Source organism: Zea mays, chromosome 6 (genome assembly GCF_902167145.1).
Source record: "Zea mays cultivar B73 chromosome 6, Zm-B73-REFERENCE-NAM-5.0, whole genome shotgun sequence".
Taxonomy (NCBI): Eukaryota; Viridiplantae; Streptophyta; class Magnoliopsida; order Poales; family Poaceae; genus Zea; species Zea mays.
The window spans coordinates 22,639,915-22,653,548 of NC_050101.1; positions in this window are offsets into that span (position 1 = coordinate 22,639,915).

Below are 13,634 nucleotides of genomic sequence, written 5' to 3' on the forward strand. Positions count from 1 at the left end.
CTGACGGGTTATTCCGATTTAAGTGTGTTACGGCCCCTGAGGCGTGACTTAGGCACTTAAGCTGGAATAATTCGGGTGGTTCTGCCACAGCTGGTATCGGAGCAAATTCCACCACAGAGAAGGACAATAAACCATGAATACCAATTTTCAAAATCTAAAACTTGCCTAGAAACTACTACGGATCGTCAGGACTAGATCGCTAGACCTAGGACGAAAGGCCTTAGGCATAGAGGGAGAAATAGGTGGCTAATTAATTAGGCCCTGTGGGCCAATACTTATATTTTTAAGGATGCCCTAAAAAGGCACCCTAATTTCCTTTGAGAGGCAACGTTTCATTCAGCATGCATGCATTATAAAACACAAAGAGGAATTAAAATTGAGCTAACCCCTTTTCTTCGAAACCATCCGGCTCTCTTTTTCTTTTTCCTTCCACCATAATCTTTATCTTTGATTCCCTTCCGCAGATGAATTCACCCACCCCCGCCAGTGGAGGAGACTCTCGTTTCAGTTCTGACTTCCTTTCTCGCGATGGCTTTCCTTCCATCTTGTGGGAAGTGCTTAACTCCGCCGGTTACTCTACGCCCCCTTTGTACACGGTGCAGTTGTATGAGGAGCATCGGGTACCTCGTTGTCGGGTCTGGCTAGCCTTGGAGGCTCATCCCCTTCAGCCGGGTTGGCGTTCTCTTGACTCCGAGACGATTGGACTCAGGACGGACGACACCGTTGAGGCAGCAGCCATGAAGACTCTGACGACTTTCTGTGGCTACCATCCCCTGGAGATGGTGATGCACCCCTTGGGACTCTTCCCTGCTGAGAAGAAGGATGATCCCATGTGGTGTAACCGCGTGAGCCATGTGAAGGATGTGTGGGCAATGTATCCTGACTTGGTTGGGAGGGTCACCGTTCAGTGCATGAGTGCGCTGTACCGCCTTCAGGCCCTTCAGAGCGATGCTATGACACTTCTTGCTAACACCGCTCAGACTGCCAAGCTCACTCTCGACAGTCGGGAAGATTTTGTGGTCGACCTATCCACAGAGTTGGTGGAGAAGGATCTGCAAGTGGAAAGGCTGAGCCAGCGTATCACTACCCTGGAGCAGCAAGTGGAGATCCGGGACAACACTATTGATGTCTTGGAGAACCAGCTTCACGACGTGCAGAGGGAACTCGAGGAAGCAAATGACCACTTGGACATGCACCACCTGGAGATGGAGGCCAATGAAGCAGGAAGCGAGGGAGAAGAGGCTCCCGAGGAGCTAGGACCAGCCCCTGGTGCAAATGGGACTACCTCCGCGAAGCCCCCTTCACCCGTATCCAGTGTCGCTTCCACCGCTCAGGGTTAAGCAGTCGCTTTGACATTTTTAGGCGGATAGAAACCTAAGCGAGCTTAGTAGCATCACATTTTGGACTAGGCTTGTGGGTACTTTCCCCTGATTGATGTAACCCCGTAAACTTTTGAAATCTGTGGGATATTTGTCACCATGTTATCTTCATTTCGAACCTAATATTATGATTATGGCATTTTCCTTCCATATGAGATGAAATCTTGTCGTTCGGAAATGTGAGTCGGGATAACAATGGCGACAATCTCTGTTTTCAGATGGCAGCTAGGCAGCGTCGCGGGCAGAACGAGCAAGCTCCCCCGCCACCTCCCCCAGCTCCCACAGTGCAGGAGCTGATGGCCCAGCAGAATGAGATTCTGCGACAGCTCTTGCAGCGCCAGCCCCACCCTCAGCATCATGGTGGAGGCCAGCATCAGCGACCTCCGGCTATGGCAACATACCAGGAGTTTCTGAGCACGCAGCCGCCCTTGTTCACCAAGGCAGAGGATCCGTTGGACGCCGACGTGTGGCTTCGCGTCGTCGAGTCCAAGTTTCCCCTCCTCGCAGGAGACTGCCCTGATGAGGCCAAGGCTCGCTTCGCCGCACAGCAGCTTCGCGGCCCTGCTCGGACTTGGTGGGACCACTTCCGTGTTATGCTCCCAGCTGATCGTGAGGTATCTTGGGAGGAATTCAAGACTGCCTTCAGGGGACACCACATCCCAGCTGGCATTCTTGATCGGAAGTTGAATGAATTCCTGGCCCTCAATCAAGGAACCCACACGGTACTGCAGTATGCGCAAGCCTTCAACGACTTATGCCAGTATGCAGGGTATCATGCTGATTCTGATGAAAAGAAGAGGGATCGCTTCCGCAGGGGTCTCAATACCAAGCTGCGGGAACGACTCAACACTGTCCGGGCTGATAGCTTCAATGAGTTGGTCAACATGGCCATCTCTCAGGAGGATTGCATTGTTGCTCACCGGGCAGAGAAGAAGAGAAAGGCACCAATGGCAGCACCATCCGCTCAGGCTCAGAGGTTTCGGATTATTTCTCACAATCAGAGCAGGGGTTTTCAGCAGCAGGCAGGCAGATGGGTGATCAGGCCACCTCAGCAGCAGCAGCAGCAGCAGGCACCCAACCGCTATCCAGCTCCCGCCCCAAGGAATAATCAGCCTCCGCAGCAGCAGCAGTTCCGCCAGGGCAATGGGAACAAGTGTTTCACTTGTGGCAATGTGGGCCACTATGCTAAGAATTGTCTCAGGAACCAGCAGAGGCAGATGCCAGCACCAAATCAAGACAAGGGAAGAAAGCAGAAGGTGCAAGTCAGGCAAGGGAAGCTCAACTTCACTGCTCTAGATGAAGTGCCAGAAGGAGCTCCTATCATGACCGGTACCTTTTCAGTTTATAATCAACCTGCTTTAATTCTGTTTGATTCTAGTGCATCTCATAGTTTCATTAGCCAAAAGTTCAGTGCCAAATGTAAACTGCCATTCTCTCACTCAAAAGGGTCATTCCTGATAGTCACACCTGGGGGTAAAATTGCAACTAATCAATTAAACCAAAGTGTGCCTATTCAACTGGGAAGCCACATTATCAAAACCACTCTTCTTGTGTTGGGGTTGGAAAATGTGGACATTATTCTAGGAGCAAATTGGATGACCTTGCACCAAGTTATGCTTGATATAGCCAGTCGTACCGTGGAAGTTAATTCTCCTTTCTGCGGGAATTTCACTTTGATTCTGCCTAGTCAGGGTTCTTCTCAGTCATGTGCTTTCTCTATGACGGAGTTACCCCTGAAGAAGATCCCAATGGTCTGTGAGTATGCAGATGTCTTTCCTGATGAATTGCCAGGAATGCCACCGGACCGGGATATCGAATTCGCCATCGAGTTGCAACCGGGAACGGCCCCGATTTCCAAAAGGCCCTACCGAATGCCACCCTCAGAGTTGGCAGAGTTGAAGAAGCAGTTGCAAGAGTTGCTGGACAAGGGATTTATTCGCCCAAGCACTTCGCCTTGGGGATGTCCAGCCCTATTTGTGAAAAAGAAGGATGAAAGCTTGAGGCTGTGTATAGATTACCGCCCTCTTAATGCGGTAACTATCAAGAACAAGTATCCTTTGCCTCGTATTGATGTTCTCTTTGACCAGTTGGTCGGGGCCAAGGTGTTTTCCAAGATAGACCTTCGCTCTGGCTACCATCAGATCAAAATACGAGCAAGTGATATTCCGAAGACGGCATTCTCAACCAGATATGGGCTGTATGAATTCTTGGTGATGTCATTTGGGTTGACAAATGCACCAGCATATTTCATGTATCTGATGAATTCTATTTTTATGCCGGAATTGGACAAGTTCGTGGTGGTTTTCATCGATGACATTCTGGTGTACTCAAAGAACGAAGAAGAACATGCCGGGCATTTGCATGTAGTGCTTCAACGTCTGCGAGAGCACCACCTTTATGCCAAGTTATCCAAGTGTGATTTTTGGCTAAAGGAAATCAAATTCTTGGGTCACACTATCTCCCAGGCTGGAATAGCTGTTGATCCTGACAAAGTGCAAGAGGTGATGAACTGGAGGCCACCCACAACTGTTCGCCAGATTCGGAGTTTTCTGGGATTGGCTGGTTATTACCGAAGATTTATTCCGGACTTCTCTCGAATTGCGAAGCCTATTACTGAGTTGCTGAAGAAAGAAGTCAAGTTTGTGTGGAGTCAGAAGTGCGAAGAGGCCTTCCATGCATTAAGGCAGCATCTAACCACAGCACCAGTGTTGGCACAACCCGACAGCAGCAAGCCTTTTGATGTGTATTGTGATGCCTCTGGCACCGGGCTAGGTTGTGTCTTGATGCAAGACAACCGAGTCATTGCTTATGCCTCAAGAGCACTCAGGCCTCATGAGCAAAACTATCCCACTCATGACCTTGAGTTAGCAGCAGTGGTTCATGCATTAAAGATGTGGAGGCACTATCTAATGGGAACCCACTGCAACATCTTCACTGATCATAAGAGCCTTAAGTACATTTTTACTCAGGCTGATCTTAACATGAGGCAGAGAAGATGGCTAGAGCTGATCAAGGATTATGACCTGGAGGTACATTATCACCCAGGGAAAGCTAATGTGGTAGCAGATGCCTTGAGTCGGAAGTTGCAATGCAACTGTATTCTGATGGATTCTCGCATTAACACCTTGTGTGATGAGTTGAGCAAGATGCAAATTGAAGTGATTTCTTCTGGTTCTTTGTCTCACATTTCTGTTGAGCCAGCTTTGCAAGACCAGATCATCATGGCCCAGCTCAGTGACAAGGGAGTGCAGATTATCAAGAAGAATCTCCATCAGAAGGTTGAGAAGTATAATTGTTTCCGCCAGGATGAGAACGATGTGTTATGGTTCAAAAGCAGATTGGTGATTCCTAAGGACCAGGATCTCAAGAGGAGAATTTTGGACGAAGCTCATCTCTCCAAATTCTCTATGCATCCGGGAAGCACCAAGATGTACCATGATCTGAAGCTTTTGTACTGGTGGACCAGAATGAAGAGGGAGATAGCCCAGTATGTATCAGAGTGTGACACCTGTCAGAGGATAAAGGCAAGCCACTTGAAGTCCGCTGGAGCCTTGCAACCACTGTCCGTACCTTCGTGGAAGTGGGACGACATCAGCATGGATTTCATTGTGGGTCTGCCCAACACCTCTCGTCATCATGATTCGATTTGGGTTATTGTGGACCGATTGACGAAAGTGGCACATTTTCTTCCTGTGCACACCACTGATAAGGCTCAGAAGTATGCAGAATTGTATATTGACCGGATCGTGTGTTTGCACGGCTTACCTCGGACCATTGTTTCTGACCGAGGAGCCCAATTTGTTGCTAGATTTTGGGAACAATTGCAAGAGTCTTTGGGAACCAAGCTAATCAGGAGTTCAGCTTACCACCCACAGACTGATGGTCAGACGGAAAGGGTAAACCAGATTCTGGAGGATATGCTGAGAGCTTGTGCGATCGATTGTGGCAAGAACTGGGATAAGCACCTCTCCTTGGCAGAGTTTGCTTATAACAATAGTTATCAATCCAGCCTAAAGATGGCACCTTTTGAAGCTCTCTATGGAAGAAGGTGTAGGACACCACTCAATTGGTCTCAGCCTGGTGAAAGAGAAGTTTTTGGACCTGATTTAGTGACTGAAGCCGAAAGGAAGGTCAAGCTAATCAGGAAGAATCTCGAAGCTGCTCAGGCCAGGCAAAAGAGCTATCATGATAGAAGAAGGAAACCTCTCCAGTTCGAGGTGGGAAGTTTTGTATACCTCAAGGTATCACCCACCAAGGGAGTGCAGAGGTTTGGGATCAAAGGCAAGCTAGCCCCTCGTTACATTGGACCGTATGAGATCATCGAAGCATGTGGACCAGTGGCATACAAGCTGAAGTTACCTTCAAAGATGTCTGCCATTCACAGTGTTTTTCATGTATCTCAGCTGAAGAAGTGTGTTCGATTGCCGACTGAGATCATAGCAGAGCCAGAATTGGAGATAGAGCCAGATCTCTCGTACCAAGAGTACCCCTCCAAGATTCTGGATTGCAAAGAAAGATCAACTCGGGCTAAATCGATCAAGATGTTCAAGGTCCAGTGGAGTAATCACTCAGAGGAGGAAGCTACTTGGGAAACCGAGGAATTCCTGAGATCCAACTTCCCCGATTGCCTACCTAAGGAAGCTGGTACGTAATCACCCCAACCCCTCCTCCTGCCTTTCGAATCTAATTTCCAAAAATATGATCTTAATTCAGAATGGAGTAACTATAAAGTAAAACTTAAAAGGACTTCCTTCTGATGTTGCAAAGAGAATGACATTCGAAGAGCAGTTTTGCCCTAATAATAATAATCATCACCCTTTTCCTATCAGTCTCACCCTTCGTTTCACCCCGGGAGGACTCTGGCCCGAATCTCGGGACGAGATTCCTTTAAGGGGGAAGGCTGTGACACCCCAGTGTCACTCAGGGTTTTTCTCAAATGCCAAACCAAGAACCATCATTTTATGTGAACCAAAGTAAGAATAAACAACAAAACAATTTAAGTGAGAAAGAATTCACCAAGCATATACTTAAAAGTGTCATGATCAAAACAATTGAGACTTTTGAAAGGTAAGAATGTGCAACCCTAATTCAAAACCCTAAGTAAGCCCCATGAGCAAAATTCAAGAAAATAAGAAAAAGGGGATGAAAAGTTTAAAATTAGGAATTGGGCCAATTATAAAAATTGAAGTATATTTAATGGGCAACAAGAAATGTTGAGAAAACTTAGCCAAAATAACTCAAATAAAACCCCAAATCAAGCTTCTCATGTGGGGACTTAATGGGATTTCTGAATTTCAGAATTCTGAAATTCAGACCTTGAGCCAAAGATCAGGGATGTTCACCTTGATCCCTAACTCGAATCCTAATGGCCCCATTGACAAAATTGTGTCTAACTAACCCCTCTGTCATGTGCCAGAAGATGGCATTGGGACGCGAGCCCTAGACACGACAAAACCTTGGATTTGCCTCGGGTTTGGGCAGGGAGACAGACCGGATTTCCTGGCTCCATATCTCTGCAACCAGTAGGCAAAATCCTATGACCCCCACACAAGAATGGTAGCTTGTAGGGAGGAGAAGAGGTTTCGTGCACTGACCAAGGCGAGAGCAGGCTCGGATGAGCGACCACACGCGCCAGAACTTGGGCAGAGCGCACGGGCACACGTGTTCGACCCTGGTCGGCACGCCAGAGCTCGCCCAACCCGCGCGCGCGCTCACCCCGGCGTCCGGTCAAGTCCGCCGCGCACCCACGCCCTCGGCCGTGCTCGCCCGCGCCTATAAAGCCTCCCCGGGCGCACCTCTCTTCGCCCCGCACTCACCCTCACCGGCCAGCCACTTTCCCTTAGCTCCGGCGAGCTCAATTCCGCCCGCCATTGCCGCCAGAGCTTCGGCCGCCGTGGTTAGCCCACTCCAGCCACCCTCAAGCCCAGCCAGTGCTTCGGCTAGCTCCGCCAGTAGCCCGTGAAGCTTGCCAAGCCCTCGGACCCGGCCGGACTTCACCGGAGGCCCGAGATCAACCTCACCGGACTTCGGTCTTCCGCCGCCGCGCGTGGACCGAGTTATCCAGTGAGTCTCCGACCAATTCCTTGCGCTCATAGCTTCTCTGGCATCCCGTGGACCTCCCTGACCTATTTGATTGAACTATCTCGCCGTGACCAGGCCGGTCTCCTCGCCGCCGACGAGCATCCCCGCCTGCGCGCGTGGACCGACCGACTCCAGCCATCTCCGACGGCGTTCCGCACACCGTTGTGATCCCCGCGACCTCCCCTTCACCCTCGACCACTTCACCGGAACAGTCTCGCCGCCGGTAAGCCCCTCCGCCCTATTCTCCGCCGCGGCTACTGTTTAAGGTAGAAGAAGGACCTCGGGTTAGGTTTTGTAGAACCCGAGGGGTTTTCTGTAAGGTCAGTGACTCATGTGAATAGTAACCTGAGGACTGATTCGCGAAGGAAACTTAGAAAAACCGCCAGGGACCCCAGTGCAAAGTGGTTTTCCATTTAATCAATTCTGTTATTCTTTTTAATTAACCAGAGAACTTGTAAAATTCATAACTTGATGAATTCCTAATCAAAAGATGTCAAACCAATTTTGTTAGCTCCTGAATATTATGATCTATCATTTAAAAATAGTAAACCCCATGCTTTCTGTTTAAAATTTTAGAGTTTAAAATTAAAAACAGAAACCTCCTAACCCTTGTTTAATTAAGGAAAATTAGTTTTTCTTTTGTGCTGAGCTTAAGAAAATTTGTAGATGTTTATACCTTAATTAGACACTGTGTAAAAATAGTAGGAACCCCAGCATTAGAGATTATGATGTAGTTATTCATTTAAGGCTATTTTCCCCAAAACTTAGAGAAAATCAGAAAGGCCTTAGAAGTTAATGAACAGTGATTAAGATTATTTTTCCTAGTTTACTTATGTAACAGAGAACCTAGGAAAAATACAGAGACCATTAATTTAGACCAGTTTTAAATTAAAATGATTTGTTTAGCCTTATATAGACTGAAAATCAATTATTAGAATTGCAAAACTATAACCAAAGTGGTTAATAAAAATCCAGTGAACTTATAACCACCAGAGCCCCACTACAAAAATACAGAGCACCCCAGCCCAACTTTGTAAGTAAGGAAAATAAATACAAAGTGATAATGAGGCATTTTCCAAATAAATCAGGAACAACCCCAAATAATGTGATAATAGGCAACCAAAAATTAGTTAAGTCCATGATGAGATAAAATACCAGAGAAAAATGCAAACCCATGAAAAAGAAGCAAACTCATACCAATTGCCAATAATTTAAGAGAAAGGCCACTTGAGTCAAATAAGGCAAACCACCCCTTCCCTTAAGCAAAAAGATGCCAAATTTCAGAATGATTGCTCTTGCACAAAATAATAACCAAGAAAAATAAGAACTCTGTTGTTTGATGTTTTTCAAATATAGTGGTAGTAGAAAGCACCCATTTGGCTAGAAACTTGAGAAAACCATAGAAAAATAATTAAAAGGTATTAGTGACTAGAAATTTGTATCAAGTCATGTTATAACACCTAAAAGCCAGCAAAAATAAGTTTTAGAGAATTACCCACTGTCAAATAATAGTTGTAGTTCAAAGCACCCCTTCTGCCCTAAAATTTGGTAATTTTGTCCAGAGAAAACCATTCACTTTCTGACCCCCAAATTTTGTGACAGAGAATTATTCACCAGTAACAAGCCACTGTAATTTTTGCAGAATTTTTGGAATTTTATAAAAGCAACTTGTAGTTCAAACCTACTCCAGAACATTAAAAGAATAAAAGAAAAGGAAAGAAGAAATAAACCTCATCTCAATAAGTCTAACTTGAGAACTTATCTTTCATCACTAAGACTTAAAAGGAATTCAGTGGAACCCCAAAAATAAACCTACCCCTTACCTTAGCTAAGTTTAACCCAATTTACCAAGTATACCACCCAAGGGTCTTACATAAGTAAAGTTAACCTTGTTTAACTCAAGAAGGATCATACACCCTTAAAGTTGTAATTTCTAAAAGCACATATCATATCATGCATATATCTTACGCATTGCATTCATTAGATTGTAATCTTGCCGACGGAGAGTACGTGCTCATCCCCGAGCAAGGACCTGTCCAAGAGGAGGACCAGGAGCAGGCTTCAGAGGCTGCTATTGAGGATCTCCCCGCAGCCCCAGCAATTGAAGGCAAGCCCCGGTTTTATGCATAACCTGTTAATTATGCTATTTTACTACACTTAATGCTTGTAGGATTGAATGTGCACTTAAGTGTAGGAGTTGCTTGAAACCTCTAGTTGCATGAACTTAGGATTCCTTTTTGAGATGGATACTAGTATGTTAGGTCGAGTAGCTGATATGCTAATCAGGATCTCGGTAGAAGTCGAGTGATTTTTCTAGCACTCGCGCGAGGTCAGGAATTGATTGTATTCATCTTGAGAATGGGATATATGTTGGTCTATGGACTTGGATCCAGGGAGGATGCCTTGTCCATGAGACGGGAAAAATGAATTAAGGATTAATGTGTGGATACCTGAGTCAAGCTTTTGAACGTACTAAGCACATGCCGGGAAAAATGGTAACCGGTAAACCTAGTACCTGAGTGAAGCCGGGCGCGGACTTTATCCCTCATGCGACCTGAGACTGGGTCTCCCATGCTAGCTATGGTGGGTACAAGTGCGGTCACTGCACGGCGGCAGCCGGGGTCAGTGGAGCATTGTATGCCAAGGCGGTGAGGCCTGGACGCGAACGGGGAATCGATGGGGACGGTTGTCTTGTGCGGGGACGGAGTACCCTGACATGACGTGTGTTTAGGTTTACCTTGCAAGGTTAAAACTCGATTCGAATCGTCTGCTTCTCGCAGCTACTGAGACTGCTTGATTCCTTGTACTGCATCGAGTAAGAAGTGAAATGTGGATATATGAGATAACTTGTTGGTTGAACTAATTGCTTGTTACCATGTATGCTTAGAAGGAGCAAATCTAGCTAAGTTAATGATGATAGAAATTGAAAAGCTAAAAATTGATTTTAGAAACAGCTAGTGCTTTTGGCAAACCAAAACCCCTCAGCCAAACAGCTGCATAGTCTAGAGGTAGAGGAGTAGACTCCTCACACCGGTTAAGTCTAGCTGAGTATTAGTATACTCAGCCTTGCTTGTGGCACAATTTTTGCAGGTACCATGCAGGATTTGGTTGATGGTGTGACTTGGCCTACCACCCTGCCACCGGGTTGGACGGTCGAGTGGGATGTTGCTCCGGCAGGAGAGGAGCATGAGGAGTAGTGGGCTAGGCCTTGCCCATTTCCTCATTACCGACGACATCGATTATCCGCTGCAGCTTAATTTGTGAACTCTATTTGCTACTCAAAACTCCGATTTATGTAATAACTCAGTACTTAATTTGAGGTTTCCTGTTTTATTGTATTTCTTCTGTGACTCACCTTCGAGTGAGATTGTGGAATTTGATCCTGGTTAAGTGGCTCTATCAGACTAGATCTGAAGGACTGACGGGTTATTCCGATTTAAGTGTGTTACGGCCCCTGAGGCGTGACTTAGGCACTTAAGCTGGAATAATTCGGGTGGTTCTGCCATAGATGCGCACGCTATGGCACTCTAATCGGCCGTTGAACCATGGCAGAAGCAAGCTTCCACGTGTTCGACGCGAGCTGGCATCCGGGGGCGCGCTCAGAGCACGCCCGTGCGCGAACCCCCGCGCGCCCGCGGCCGCCCGTGACCACGCTCGTGCCACGGCTATAAAGCCCGCCCCAGTGCTTGGCTGCCTTCCCCATTACCTCCTCTGTACCTCGCCGGACTTGCCCAAGCCAGCCATTAACTCCGGCGACCTCCCCGCGACCCGCCAGTGCCGCCCGAGAGCAACCACCGTGGCCAGCCCCTCTCCCGTCCTCCTCCGTTCGATCCAAGCCCTCAGTTAGCGTCCTGGTGAAGCCGTGAGACTTGCTCAAGCTTGAACCGGGGGCCCTCGTCACCGGAGTAGCCCAATCGCGCTCACCGGAGTTCAAGAACCCGCCGGCGCACGTGGACCGGGTAAGCCCCTGCACCGTTTTCCAATTCCTTGCACGCATGGCCTCTGTGTCACCCCGTGAAGCTCCTCGTGCACCCTAATTGAGCTATACCACTGTGGTTTGGCCGGAGCAGGAGCCGCCGACGACCTCCGCCGCCTGCGCTCGTGGCCAGGGTAGCTCCGACCACCTCCGACACCGACCCGCACATCGGCGTGACCGTCGCGACCTCCCGGACGTCACTGACCACCCCGCCGGAGCTCTACTGCCGCCGGTAAGCCCCACCGCCGTAAACTATGCCGCGGGTACTGTTTAAGCCAGTCAGGGAGCGCGGGTTAGATTTTAGTTAAGTCCAGGGGGCTTTGCGCAATGTCAGTGACCCAAGCCAATAGTGAACCAAGGGCTGTTCTGTGAGAAAAGAAAAGGAAAAACCCCAGGGGCCTCAGCGCAAACCTGTTTTCTTTTCCATTTTCGAATTTAATTTCTTTTAATATGACAGATAACTTAATAAATGCATAACTTGAGGAATAATCATCCAAAAATGCTCAAACCAATTTTCCTAGGTTCTGAAATTCATGAACTATCAGATAAAAATAATAGAGCCCATGACTTCTGTATTTCTTTCTGAAGTTTTGAATTAAATAAGAAAACTACTCAAAACTCAATATTAGAAGGAAAAATAGGAATATTGTTTGACCAGGGCTAGAAAAATTTTGAGAAACTTATATCTACCTACTAGACCATGTAAAAATGTTAAACCCCTCTGTCTACTCCATTTAAATTAATTTTACCCCTTATTCTATAATAGGCTTAAGGATAAGAAAAATAGAAAATGTAATTTAATTAATGAACCAGAGAGGACCTCTATTTTTGTTAGGTCACTTATTCAATATAGTTCATTAGAAAAATATATCATACCCTGTTTTAGTGTAAAATAATTAAGATCTCTTTTATTTTAATAAAACAAGTGAAACTTAGAAAAATTCTACAAAAATAACCCCAAGGTAAAAACACCCCCACCCTTGGGATAACTATTGTTTTATTAGAGAGAACGTAGGAAAAATATGAAATCTGCTGTTTGACATTTTTCAAATAATAATGTAGTAGAAAGAGCCTTTTTGACCCTAAACTTAAGAAAATCATAACTAAATAACCACCCCTTAGTTTTCTGTGATTTTTAGCACAGAGACCTATTATTACCATGGGATGCCAGTAAAAATAACCTTTAGGACAGAACCTACACCTAACTAAGAGGTGTAGTGCAAAGAGGCCAATTTTGCATAACTTTTGTCATTTTTGTTTAAAGCCTAGCTTTTATACTTTAAGCCTCATATTCATAAAACAAGCTAGAATGGCAAGTGATAACCCACTGTAATTTTTACAGAATTTTTGGAAATTATTAAAACCTTGTTGTAGTTCAAACCTACCTTAGAAACCCTAAATGGAAATTAAGGAAAGGAAAATGAATAATGTGAATTAATGATTTCCCAAAACCTTGTAATCTGTCCACTAAAATGTATCAAGGCAATACCAATCTACTATGTTATCCCCACTGAAAATCCAAGCCTAAAGAATATTGAGCTTAACCCACTGGAAGCCCCGCATGACTAAGAAACCCTAAGTTACTTCTTGACTTAGTTTCTTTTACATAAAGTTATTAAATCATGCATAATCATGACATACATGTTCATTGCATTCGATAGACTGTAATCTTGCTGACGGAGAGTACATCCTCGTGCCGGAGCAAGGAGCTGCTCAAGAGGTAGCACCAGATCCAGCACCCGAGCCTGCACCAGAGGACCTGCCAGCCACTGCTTTGGAAGGCAAGCCCCGGTTTTATGCATAACCGTTTATATATGCTATTTTACTACACTTAATGTTTGTAGGCTTGTACTGTGCACTTAAGTGTAGGAGTTGACTGAAACCCTAGTTGCATGATCTCAGGAATCCTTTTGAAATGAATACTAGTATGTTAGGTCGAGTAGCTGCTTTATTAAGTAGGGATCTCGGTAGAAGTCGAGTGATTTTTCTAGCACTCGCGTGAGGTCAGGACATTGATTGTACCCATTTTCATATCATACTGATGTTGGTTTGTGGGCAACAATCCATGGGGATTGGTTGTTCACGGGATAAAATTTGATAAGGATTAAGGTGTGGTACCGTGAGTCAAGCGTTTGAACGTACTAAACACATACCGAGAAATATGGTAAATCGGTAAGCCTAGTACCTGAGTGAACCTG